General features: G+C 34.5%; 1 pseudogene across 1 annotated transcript; it reads right to left on the bottom strand.

Moving 5' to 3' along the window:
- Positions 1–690: 690 nt before the first annotated feature.
- Positions 691–7,531, bottom strand: LOC143595236 (COP9 signalosome complex subunit 4-like; annotated as a pseudogene). Its single transcript, XR_013146486.1, has 15 exons — positions 7,394–7,531; positions 7,150–7,301; positions 6,740–6,843; positions 5,873–5,893; positions 5,428–5,467; positions 5,148–5,240; positions 4,951–5,051; positions 4,687–4,795; positions 4,550–4,594; positions 4,358–4,426; positions 2,788–2,879; positions 2,613–2,655; positions 2,254–2,314; positions 1,311–1,370; positions 691–928 (listed from the first exon to the last, which is right to left on the bottom strand). The product of XR_013146486.1 is annotated as a COP9 signalosome complex subunit 4-like (transcript).
- Positions 7,532–12,048: the final 4,517 nt, after the last annotated feature.

Genomic DNA, 12,048 nt, shown 5'->3' with positions numbered 1-12,048 from the left:
TAAATCTATTCGTCGGTTCCATTTGTAGTGAATTCATTAATTTTGTCCCAAATTTAGTCCGAAGTAAATCCCCAAATTGAAAAATAACAATTTTACTATAAAGGTCAAAAGTCAAAACATTACTTAAAATCAGGTTTTACAGTTACCTACCCCTGTATAGAAATAAGTTAATAACAATTTATAACAATTTCACTATGTAACGTATCATATTTAATTTGAATAGTTGATATATAAAATAGGTATACATGGAAATCCTAACGGAAATTTTCTTACAAACTAACGGGCATACCTAATACCGCATGTATGCCAATTGCCGAATACCCGATGATTAGTTAGGCGACAAATACCCAACGAATAATGGACCGGGTATTGTACATGATTTTACAACCAGGTATTCGACTGAGATTAGCAATACCAAGCCCAAACCCAGCCCATTGCCATACTATCGTTTTGCTATTTTCATACAATATATTCTACAAACTTTTTATGTCCAGATACTGTTTTTGAAGCCAAAAGCACAGTTAGACATATGGCTTACCTATATTCCACCATTCTTAGAACCCTTAGCTTTGCTGTGTGAAATTTAAGATTATACAGGGACTCTTCACATCTACTTGTCATAACAAGACTTGTCGAAATGATTATTGTAGTTAACTTAAAAGGCATAAATAATCATGTGACGTGAACATAAAACGCTTAAAACCTAGTGAATTACGAAGAGTATAATTGTAAAACAAAACAATGTCTAATGCCAAATCTATTGTGTTATAAACTGACATAGTAAGAACTCAGTGAAAACTAATTACAAAAACAAAATGGTTGACGAGATGTGTACTAATCAAAAAACAATGAGTTAGACAGGAATCGCCAACCCCTTCTTAGCCATGCTATCAAGAACATCGTTCAAAGCTTGACAAAGACCAAAAATCTGGGAAAAAAACAAACAAAAGAATAATGTAAATATTTGAAAGATGACAAATGAGTTGCTTACAGTTTCTATATCGAGTTAAATAAACAAAAAATAATACTCCCTCCGTCCCTTTGAAAGTGTCCACATTTCCTTTTTAGTTTGTCCCATTACAAATGTTCACTTTCAAAATATATTAACTAATTTTCAAGTTTACCCTTACACAAATGCAATCATTCAAATTTTCTTAAATTTTGTTTTTTTATATATGTCAAAGGCATTATAGTCATTTGTTAAGTAAAAAATGCAATCATTCAAACTTTATTAAAATTTGTGTTTTTCAAACCATAACACTTGTAGTGGGACGGAGGGAGTAATTACTAATCCAATAAATAATTAGCACCTGTTGATCCCATTGCTGAAGTTCTTCATTATCATCCTCAAAGTGAATAACCGCTTCCACCTGAAATTTGAAAACACCAAACATTAATCAGACGTTTATTCACCCTAACAGACGAGTTGCATAACTGTTTTTATTGTGCTAGAATGGGAACATAAATTCACTTTGAAATATACATGAAAATATGAGCCTTGTTTTTTGGCGGAGTCCAAGGCTAAAATTACCTAACTGCCCATTTTCGTCATCACAGATTGTGTATGAAATTGTTTTTGGTTCACAAGTTCCTTCTATTTTTGCTTAATGGTATTTTGGACTTTTAACAAATAGTCAAATACTTCCATTAAACCATGTGAAAAATAACCGACATGAATACAATCAGCTAAAGAGGATATGAGATAAATGTGGCAAACTTAACGAATCTACTAGTGCACCATGTGAAAAAATACCGACATGGATACAATTAGCTAAAGAGGATATGAGATAACTATGTCAAACTTCACGAATCTACTAGCGTACTAATGCACATAGCTTTTTAAATTAATTTATTATTGCAAGAACTATATTAACATCATATTAAAGTAGCTTTTTGTAATTATAACAAATTACACAGATGGACCCTGCCGTTTTACCTATATTACAGATTTGTAACATTGCTTTCAACAATAATACCTTTAGTCAAGTGATTTTCGAAAAAGGAAAACATTTAGTCCCCGCCCTAAGATATGGTTAACCTTTTTTGATAAGTTTTAAATGTGACAAATACCCTTGATGACATCAAATAAATAAAAAGTCTGAGTGGAGTGGACCCACCTCACTTTACCCCACCCCCCAAAAAATATATCATCTTCACTCCACATCAACCCATCAAACTTTTCTTTAACCTAAGAGTATTTTGGTCATTAATAAAATATGAAGAAACACGCAAGCAAGCAAATAGTATAATTACCTGATCAATTGACCCCTTCATTCTATCCTTCACAGATCATTCTTGATGCAATCTTTTCTGCCTGAAAAGAACAAACAAGTTCCATTTATCATATCCTCCAACAAGGTTAAATCAAATTAATAATCATCATCATCATACTCAGTATATCCCACCAATAACAAAGCTATGGTAGGGTCTGCGGAGGGTAAGATGTAGACAGCCTTACCTCTACCCCATAGGGGATAGAGGCTGCTTCCGGTGAGACCCCCGGCTCGAAAATCAAATTAATAATAATAATAATAATGGTATATAATAACATTATAATAACAATATAATAGTAATAATAATAAAAATATAACCTAATGAAACGAAAAGCATACCTTGTGAGGTTCAATGCCCAACAGTGTGCCCAGCTCATCAAAGCTAATTTCCAAATAGATCATTATTCATTAATGAAAGATTTCATAACTTCATATAATGTGATTTTTAGATTCTCACATTTCACAAATTACTTCTATTTTAATATTTTATGCTTATAATAGTATAAACACATACCTTATGTTTGTATACAGTTTGCTTGCACTCAAGAGATTATGTTCGATCATTGCAAGATCAAGCACAGTAAATTTGTCAGGTAAAAGTGCTTTCTGTTAAAAAAAATAACTGTCAGAATCACATATAACAACAGCCTATCACAATTTAAAACAATCTTTCATGACTGGTCAAACATTTTAATTATAATTCATAATTCCATATATAATAAATATTATTGTTCATTGTTATAATTATATAGTAATATTTATTGTATATAAAATTATGATAAAAACCTATCTGCTGTGTTATAGAAAATATTTACGCCCTGTTTGCAGTGTGCGCATATAATGTATATATGTGTGGGCTCTCGGGGGGCAAAAGTGAGACTGTACTAATTTTGACGTTAGTTTACTAGTTTCGTGAAAATAACGTTAAAAGTGGCGGAAGGTTAATCAGGCATCATGTGGTGGTGTTGATAGCCGAAAGACAAGGGTGCATGCACTAATCAGCCGATGGTTGGGTGTTATGTGCCTTATGTCCAACGCTTGATGCAAAACTACTATCGAGCCGGAAGTCTCACCGGAAGCAGCCTCTCTATTCCTACGGGGTAGAGGTAAGACTGTCTACATCTTACCCTCCTCAATCCCTACATAGCTTTGCTATTGGTGGGATTTATTGAGTACGCTGATGATGATGAATTCAAAAATAATTTCAAATGTATATAAATTATGTAATAAAGTAATAAACAACAAACGAGCTGAGCCTGAGCTTAAAAACAACTCACGGGTTGAGCTCGAGCTTTACAAAAGAGCTCAAAATGAGCCAAACTCAAGCTTGAAATAACAACTCACAAACCGAGCTCGGGCTTTACAAGAAGTGCTCAAAACGAGCAGAGCTCGGTCAGCTCGTTTACTTTCCTATATAGTATGGGCTGGTTGACTCAAAACATTTTTGCCCAAATTGCAGATGCTCTAATAGATAATTAATGTGTCAAATATGAAGCCAAAATATAGTATTCAACTTTTTAATAAAAGATTAGAAGGTTTTGAGAAACTTAAAATGCGCTTTGTGCAACCCGTTAAAGATAAAAACATCCCTAAAAACAATTACTTTATAAATCATCATCATCATCATCGTACTCAGTATATCCCACCAATAGCAAAGCTATGGTAGGGTCTGAGGAGGGTAAGATGTAGACAGCCTTACCTCTACCCCATGGGGATAGAGAGGTTGCTTCCGGTGAGACCCCCGACTCTATACTAGTTTTGCATCAAGCCTTGGACATAAGGCACGTAGCACTCAATCATCGGGACGCTGGCTGATTGGTGCATGTACCCTTGTCTTTCGGCTATCAACGCCACCACATGATGCCTGATTAACCTTCCATCACTTTTAACGTTATTTTCACGAGATTAGTAAAATAACGTCAAAATTAGTGCAATTTTACTTTTGCCCACCCGAGGGTTCACACATATATACATTATATGCGCGCACCGCAAGCAGGGCACAATAAATAATAGGTTAAATTGGTTAAATTAGTGCAATTACTTTATAAATAATAGGTTAAATTGCAATTTAGAGTTAACAATACCTGATGAACTTTTAGTTCTTCAGAAAATGCATCTATTTCAGGTTTCCTCAAGATTCTCTCTAAATACACCTGAAAAGCTCAAAACAGTTATATAGCTTTTACTAAAAGTTCCTCAAGATTCTCTCTAATACACACCTTTTACAGTAAAATAACAATCTTTTGGAAGAGTTCACTTTTGGTCAAAAATAATACCTTTTGTAAAATTGGATAAATCTTTAGCCTTGAGCATCTTTCATCCTTTTAGAAAAAAAAAATTAAACATATAAATGTATTATTGACACAAAAACGATTACCAAGTTGTGATGATGTCATATAGCAGAAACATTTACTTTGTAAAGAGTTGCAAGAACACGAGAACGTTGTGGGCCCGCAGCAGCCAAAATTGTGCAAGTCACTGCAGCAGCTAGGGCTTGCTCAAGTGCATCTTCATCAATCACTCTGTGAAAGACATAAAGAAAACACAAATAAAATTAGAATTATAGATAAAATTATATGTATATTGAAATAGATGTTTAACAAATTAACATGTGTAAATAACATAAAAAAATTAAAAACAAAAACATTTGTCTAACTTTGAGCTTAAAAATACGTACTCATCTCCAATTTGCCGCTTTTCGATTTGTGAAATGTCAAAATAACGAAGTGCGGCTTCCAAAAACTTTCTTTTTAAATCTAGAATCCTTGCATAACAAACCTTAAAGGGAGAAAGAAATAAAAAGATAATCCTGTGTCAATTTAACACAACTTCAACAAGATATCAGGTCAAATCAAAGTTCCAATAAATCCCAACCTTGTACTGTAAATTCAATACTTCATGCTGACTGTTGCTAACCATGAATGAAGCTTTGTTAATAAATGCCTCTGCGTTCACAGCATCGTCATCCTGCCAAAAAGCAGTCACAAACGCAAGAATGTTCGCACATAGCCACATATAGATAAGTAAACAAATAATAATAGTAATAGTAATAATAATAATTCCTTCAGGTTATCATATATTCAAATATAACCGGAAATTATCAATATCCATATACAGAAAAAAAAACTGCTTCTTGAGGTTAGCAAAAACATACCTCCAGGTATAGTCGAGCAATTTGCACGCATTTTGTCAACCTGAATTTTACGCCCTGCTTGCGGTGCGCGCATATAATGTATATATGTGTGAACCCTCGGGTGGGCAAAAGTAAAATTGCACTAATTTTGACGTTATTTTACTAATCTCGTGAAAATAACGTTAAAAGTGGCGGAAGGTTAATCAGGCATCATGTGGTGGCGTTGATAGCCGAAAGACAAGGGCACATGCACCGATCAGCCGGTGTCCCGATGATTGAGTGCTATGTGCCTTATGTCCAAGGCTTGATGCAAAACTACTATCGAGCCGGGGGTCTCACCGGAAGCAGCCTCTCTATCCCTATGGGATAGAGGTAAGGCTGTCTACATCTTACCCACCTCAGACCCTACCATAGCATTGCTATTGGTGGGATATACTGAGTACGATGATGATGATGATTTGTCAACCTGAATTTGTCATCAATCACTCTGCAAACATGAAATAGTCACAAAGAATTTCAAGTTAGAGGTGGTTCATAAAAGAAGTCAATGAAAACAATATGTGCTTCTTTTGGCCATAATGATTGCAGCATGTGAGTTGTCTCATAGTAGTCTCATACAGTAAACCATAGTTATTACAAACGCATCGCTTAGGCGCCTAGGCGATATTTTAGGGCGAGGCGCAGTAATAGCGACTTTGTTGACTTAAGTCGAAATTATAGGAGAACAATCGGCAAGTGTATATTTTTTTGATTTTTTTTATTTAGCTTATTTTTATTTGATTAATTCCTTGTACAACTTACCCAAAATTCAGAAGATTAACATAATTAACTCTTAATCTCTCTGAACGGCATTTTGGTTATTTTTATCACATAGCAAGAAATACAGAGCCTACCAGAAGAAAAGAGGTTAGCAATATATATATATTAATTTTTGTTTTCGATTATCAGGTTAGTAATATTCTGTTTTGTTAATTTAGTCCACTATTTTAATGTGTTTTTTTTGTTTTTTTGTTTTTAACTGACGAACAGTACAATCGTTTTTATATTTATTACTTTATGATTTTTTTTGCTTTTGAGTATGAACAATTTGGTTATTTTGGATTTTCATATGATTTTAGAAACTATGGTTGATTATGCTTGGTATTTGAATAAAGTGTTGTTTGCCATTACAAATTTTGTTTGTGAATGTTTTTATATAAGTGCGCTTTTTTTTCTCTCAGGCCATGCTTTTTTTGCGCCTAGCGCCTGAGGGAGACATGTTTGCCTTAAGTGTGCCGATTGCATTTAATAACTATGCAGTAAACAAATAACAAAAAATCATTCTTCCTTATACCTCATTCCAGAGTCAAGATCAATTCCACTGAGCATTTGTGCTGCTTTTGACCATAGCTGTTCAGACTCATACAAATCTGCAAGCTTCTCACGTATAACAAGGACCTGAAAATTGCAGGGTCCACATGAAACTCTTGTTTAAATATAAATCACAATTCAGATATGCAAAAATACAGCATAAGTGTTCATTCTAATAAGTTATTCTAAGTAACCTGAATATACATTTGATATTCGAGTTGCAGAGTTGGGAATGAGTTTTACGGTATACATTTGAGTAGATGGTAAAAGTGTTAGCATAAAAATAAAAATATTTTACTTCTATCTAATCTGGTAGCATAAGTTAAAAGTAATCCTAGAAACCCTAAATTAAAAAAAAAAAAAAAAAAAAAAAAAAAAAAAACTAAGAGAAACCTGTTCCTCAAAGGAGACAACACGGGGCTGAATCTGATGAAGCGTGTAATGTGCAATCTCCTTCTGACTCTCCGCCTCCAACCGCCCCAACTCCTGAGCAAATGTCTGCAGCAGCTGCCGAGATACCACCAGAGGAACATCATCCGAAAGAACTAAAAACAATCAATCAATCAATTACTGAATAATAATAATAATAATAATGGATTAAACAAAAATAAAAAGGCAATCAGTCAGGCTAGGTAACTGTGATCGATGAAGTTTCTAGCCTGTACGATGTCGTTTGAAGCGATTACTGAGGAGAGAATGTGCTTGTACTCTTCGATCTTCTGCCGTTGGTCGCCGATCGCTGAAGCGCTTGCGAATGCACTCTCCATTTGCTTTTCAAACCTAGAAACAAACAAATATAAATAAATTGTGTATACGAGGACTTGAGAGACGACGGGTTTAACAAGATTACTATTATTATTATTATTATTATTATTATTATTATTATTATTCATTTTGGGCCCTTCAAGTTTAGTTAGAGTCGGGTTGGGTCATCAAAACTATGTTAATAGTAATTTAATTAAAAATATAATGTTTTCATAAACAAAGGAGGTGATATTCTATAAATTCTATAAGACCAAACTTTGTGGTGGGGACATGGGCGTTACTCCTTACCATCATCATCATCATCATCATCATCGTACTCATTATATCCCACCAATAGCAAAGCTATAGTAGGGTCTGAGGAGGGTAAGATGTAGACAGCCTTACCTCTACCCTATAAGGATAGAGAGGCTGCTTCCGGTGAGACCCCCTGCTCGATAGTAGTTTTGCATCAAGCCTTGGACATAAGGCACATAGCACTCAATCATCGGGACACCGGCTGATCGGTGCATGTACCCTTGTCTTTCGGCTATCAACGCCACTACATGATGCCTGATTAACCGTCCGTCACTTTTAACGTTATTTTCACGAGATTAGTAAAATAACATCAAAATTAGTGCAATTTCACTTTTGCCCACCCGAGGGTTCACACATATATACATCATATGTGCGCACCGCAAGCAGGGCTAATATTTCATTGTTAAACCATTACACCAGTAGATGATGAGGGTGCAAAGCTACATCTAATTTCAACCAATCAGTCTACACCACTCTTAATTTTTATAAAAAATAAATAATAGTTAACAATTTGTTTAATTACACATTTTGATTGTTTAGCTAGTGAATGCTCCTACTGTAATCCCCCGGTCTTGGTGCCTTATTTTAACGTTACATTTACTAACAAACACAGTTCTAAATATCATAGTGAATTAAAAATTTTCGCGGAATATAATAAGTCAACCATATATTACATAAACATTCAAAATCTTGTCTTAACATCATTCAAATTTGTCTTGCAAATTTAAATTATAAAATTATAACATTATCGCAGAATATAATAAGTCAACCATATATTACATAACATTCAAAATCTTGTCTTAACCATCATTCAAATTAAAAACATAACCAAATATAACATTATAACATTCTTCTTAAGTTGTCAACCTTTTTAGTCCAATGGCATGTGTTACCCTCAAGCCATCTGTCTCAACCTATTTACATGCGAGCATACTAAAAGTTAACTATGTTGTGTGAGTTCTACTTAATCAGGCAACAAACATTACATTCTTATACTTACGTATCCGAAGACACATATTACACACTTAACTTGTTTATCTTCCTTTCATACATACATTTGTTCGTTCTTTCTTTCAAACTTTTATTCTTTCTTTTATTAACATACATCATACATAACTATCTATACGTTTTAAAGAGCCTTCCGCCCTATAACCTCACAGATATTATAAGGGTCTGGTCCCTATCCTCTCGGATATTATAAGGGTCTGGTTCCTATCCTCTCAGATATTATAAAGATATGTTCCCTTCTTTTCATACAACCATACATTCATACATGCATTTCTTCATACTATCATGCATATATATACATACATACTTTTAACATTTTCTATATCATTCATTAAACAATCATATATCATACACTTACCACTTGAGGTAAGTGTATTAACTAACCACACAGGAGTATGCACACAGCCCCGAAAACATAACAGAGAAAGGGGGTTAGAAACTCATTTGTGTCCTCTTCCTTTATGAGTTTACTATAATACCCTTCTTTAGCTATGCACGGCTAACTGTGTAATAACTATAAGTATCAATTAACTACCTCTAACTATATCATACTTCTAGGTTAGTGAACCCTTAGCTAACGGGGGTCTGGGGATAGCGCCCCCAGCAACGGGGTTTATCAAGGGCGCCAACCCCTAGAAGGGTCCAAGGGGCAGAACCCATGGTTGGGGTTAATAAACCCTTAATAAAAATTTATCAGAAAACTGACTTTCCATGATTCTGAGTCAACTTTATTCCAATCGAATCGAATCGAATCTGGATTCTAATCTAATCGAATATGGATTCTAATCGAATAGAATATGGATTCTAATATTGTCTATGGGGGTCTGGGAGTAGCACCCCTGGTAGCGGGGTTTATCAAGGGCACCAACCCTTAGAAGGGTCCAAGGGGCAGAACCCATGGTTGGCGTTAATAAACCCTTACTAAAAATTCATCAGAAAATTGACTTTCCATGATTCTGAGTCAAGTTTATTCCAATCGAATCGAATCCGGATTCTAATCTAATTGAATATAGATTCTAATCAAATAGAATATGGATTCTAATCGAATTGAATTGAATATGGATTCTAACCGAATAGAATCTAATATGGATTTTAATCGAATCAAATCTGGATTCTAATCGAATTGAGTTTTCATTCGATTCGTTTCTCCATGTCTTTCCATTCGAACCTCTTCTTTCGACCCGTTATGCCCGTCTTACATATGAAACGAGTTCTGGACTATAACAACTTCGTTTTTCTTACTTTAACTCGGTCAAAATATCACTAGTTTGACCCGTTTCAATCTAAACATCGTTTCATAATCAAGTTTATGTTTTCTCACATAATAATGCTCGATTTGCCCTAATATCAAATCTTAGGGCAAACCGACCTCAAAAACTTAACCTTTATATTTAAACGTACCTTTTTAGATCCGGTTTGGTTCAGATATGGATCAACGCGTGGATCTAGACGTGTTTCTTGTTTGACGTGGCTGCTAGAACTTGAACTTCAACCTTTCCTTCAGATCGGATCTTAGTCTGAATAGGATGAGAGTGTTTGTGTTGTTTTGAGTGTGTATGGAGGCAAATGTGGTAAATGAGGGTTTTAGGTGCTTATATAGGATAAGCATATGGATCTTAAGGCCCATTACCATCCGTTACTCTATATTTTGTTGTCCAAGTTCACTTATTATTATTATTATTATTATTACTAAATAATAACACAACATTAAGTAAACGAATTTCTTTTATATATTATTACCAAAAGTAAGATGTTACACCTACACCAACGTGACATACTTTTTGTTAACTAACCTCTATCTACTAGTCTTCTACAGATGGTCTAGGTGTACTATGTTTGAAAGATAATAGAAAGAAGAAAAGTTATGATTTGTATAAGAACAAATTGTATTAGATGTATATATGACTTTTTCTCTTCAAACCTTGTGTATTCTATTGTGAATGAGGATCCCGTTGATGATGCATTTCCTTATGCATCACCCAATCTACGAGGCTCTAAATAAATATGTTTTAAATATTGGACTGTTAATCAAATAGACCATTATATTGGTTCGTTATTGGTATCAGTCTGACCGTTTTTTTTAAATCGAGTGGTAAATAATTCATTTGAAATGTTGAAAATGTTTATACGATAATATATGGGTTTGACAAAAATAAGAGTAGATTACAAGTTATGTCGTTTATCTTCGGGTAATTTGTAGATCATGTCCTTTAACTTCAATAAGTACATTGAACGTCCTTGAAGTTCATACGTTGACATATTTTTTGTCCCTTTCACTAATGGACCTTAGATTTTAGGATTAAGTTCATACATGTGCTTTGCACAAAAAAATAATAAAAGAAAAATAAAATTACAAACCTAAACAATCCCCCCTCCCCCCATTGCCGGCGTCCAACTCTACCAACCCACCTTCTGGCAATAAACTCCACCAATAGATCTCGTCTCCATCTCCATATATCTCTCATTCAGAGGAACACCAAATCCACCCACCAAGCCTTTATCCTAAGCACCTGATTGTCACCATTTGTTCCAGTTACTTCGTACCCACTTTCTACGGCCTTGCTACCATCACTTGACTACAGTTAATAACATGGGTGGAACCCGTCAAAATATATTCTGTAAACAACGATCAGGGGTTTCAAATATAGTGGTGAAACCTATAAAAAAAATCCTTTGGTGGTATCATCTTTTAGGGCATATCTCGCTATATGTAGGTTCATGGAGTCGTGCTTGTTCAATAATGGAGCGATGTTTTGTGAGGATAGGTGAACCTACACTTCACAGGTTTTCAAAAGTTATGATTTGTAACGAGCATCACACTAACACCTTATCGTTATGTTCTCGAGTTTAACTTAACAAAAGAAAGGATTTTAAACACATAACTTTATTTTTATTTTCATTTCCTTCTAACATGGCAACACAATACTTAAAGGAGAGAGGGGCACCCTCGGGTACCCAACATCGAGTAGGTAACCGAATTAGGGAACATTGGCCCCATTCATTTTTTTTCTAAACGGGTTACCAATAATGGGCTTGTAGTAGCCGATAATAATTATGACCGTTGGAGGAAATTTGGCTATTGCATGTTTTGGGTTAATATATAGGGATGCGCTAACGTACAATAATTGCTAAACGTACATTAGGTACGCGAAATACGTTCAAGGTTAAAAAACCAAAAAGTTTCAAGCCAAATTCCCAACCCCAAAACGTTCAAGGTTAAACCTT

Source organism: Bidens hawaiensis, unplaced genomic scaffold, assembly GCF_021521415.1.
Source record: "Bidens hawaiensis isolate Kalapana, Puna unplaced genomic scaffold, B.hawaiensis_p1.1 tig00044837_1, whole genome shotgun sequence".
In the NCBI taxonomy this organism is placed as follows: Eukaryota; Viridiplantae; Streptophyta; class Magnoliopsida; order Asterales; family Asteraceae; genus Bidens; species Bidens hawaiensis.
This window is presented reverse-complemented; position numbering and strand designations above follow the sequence as displayed.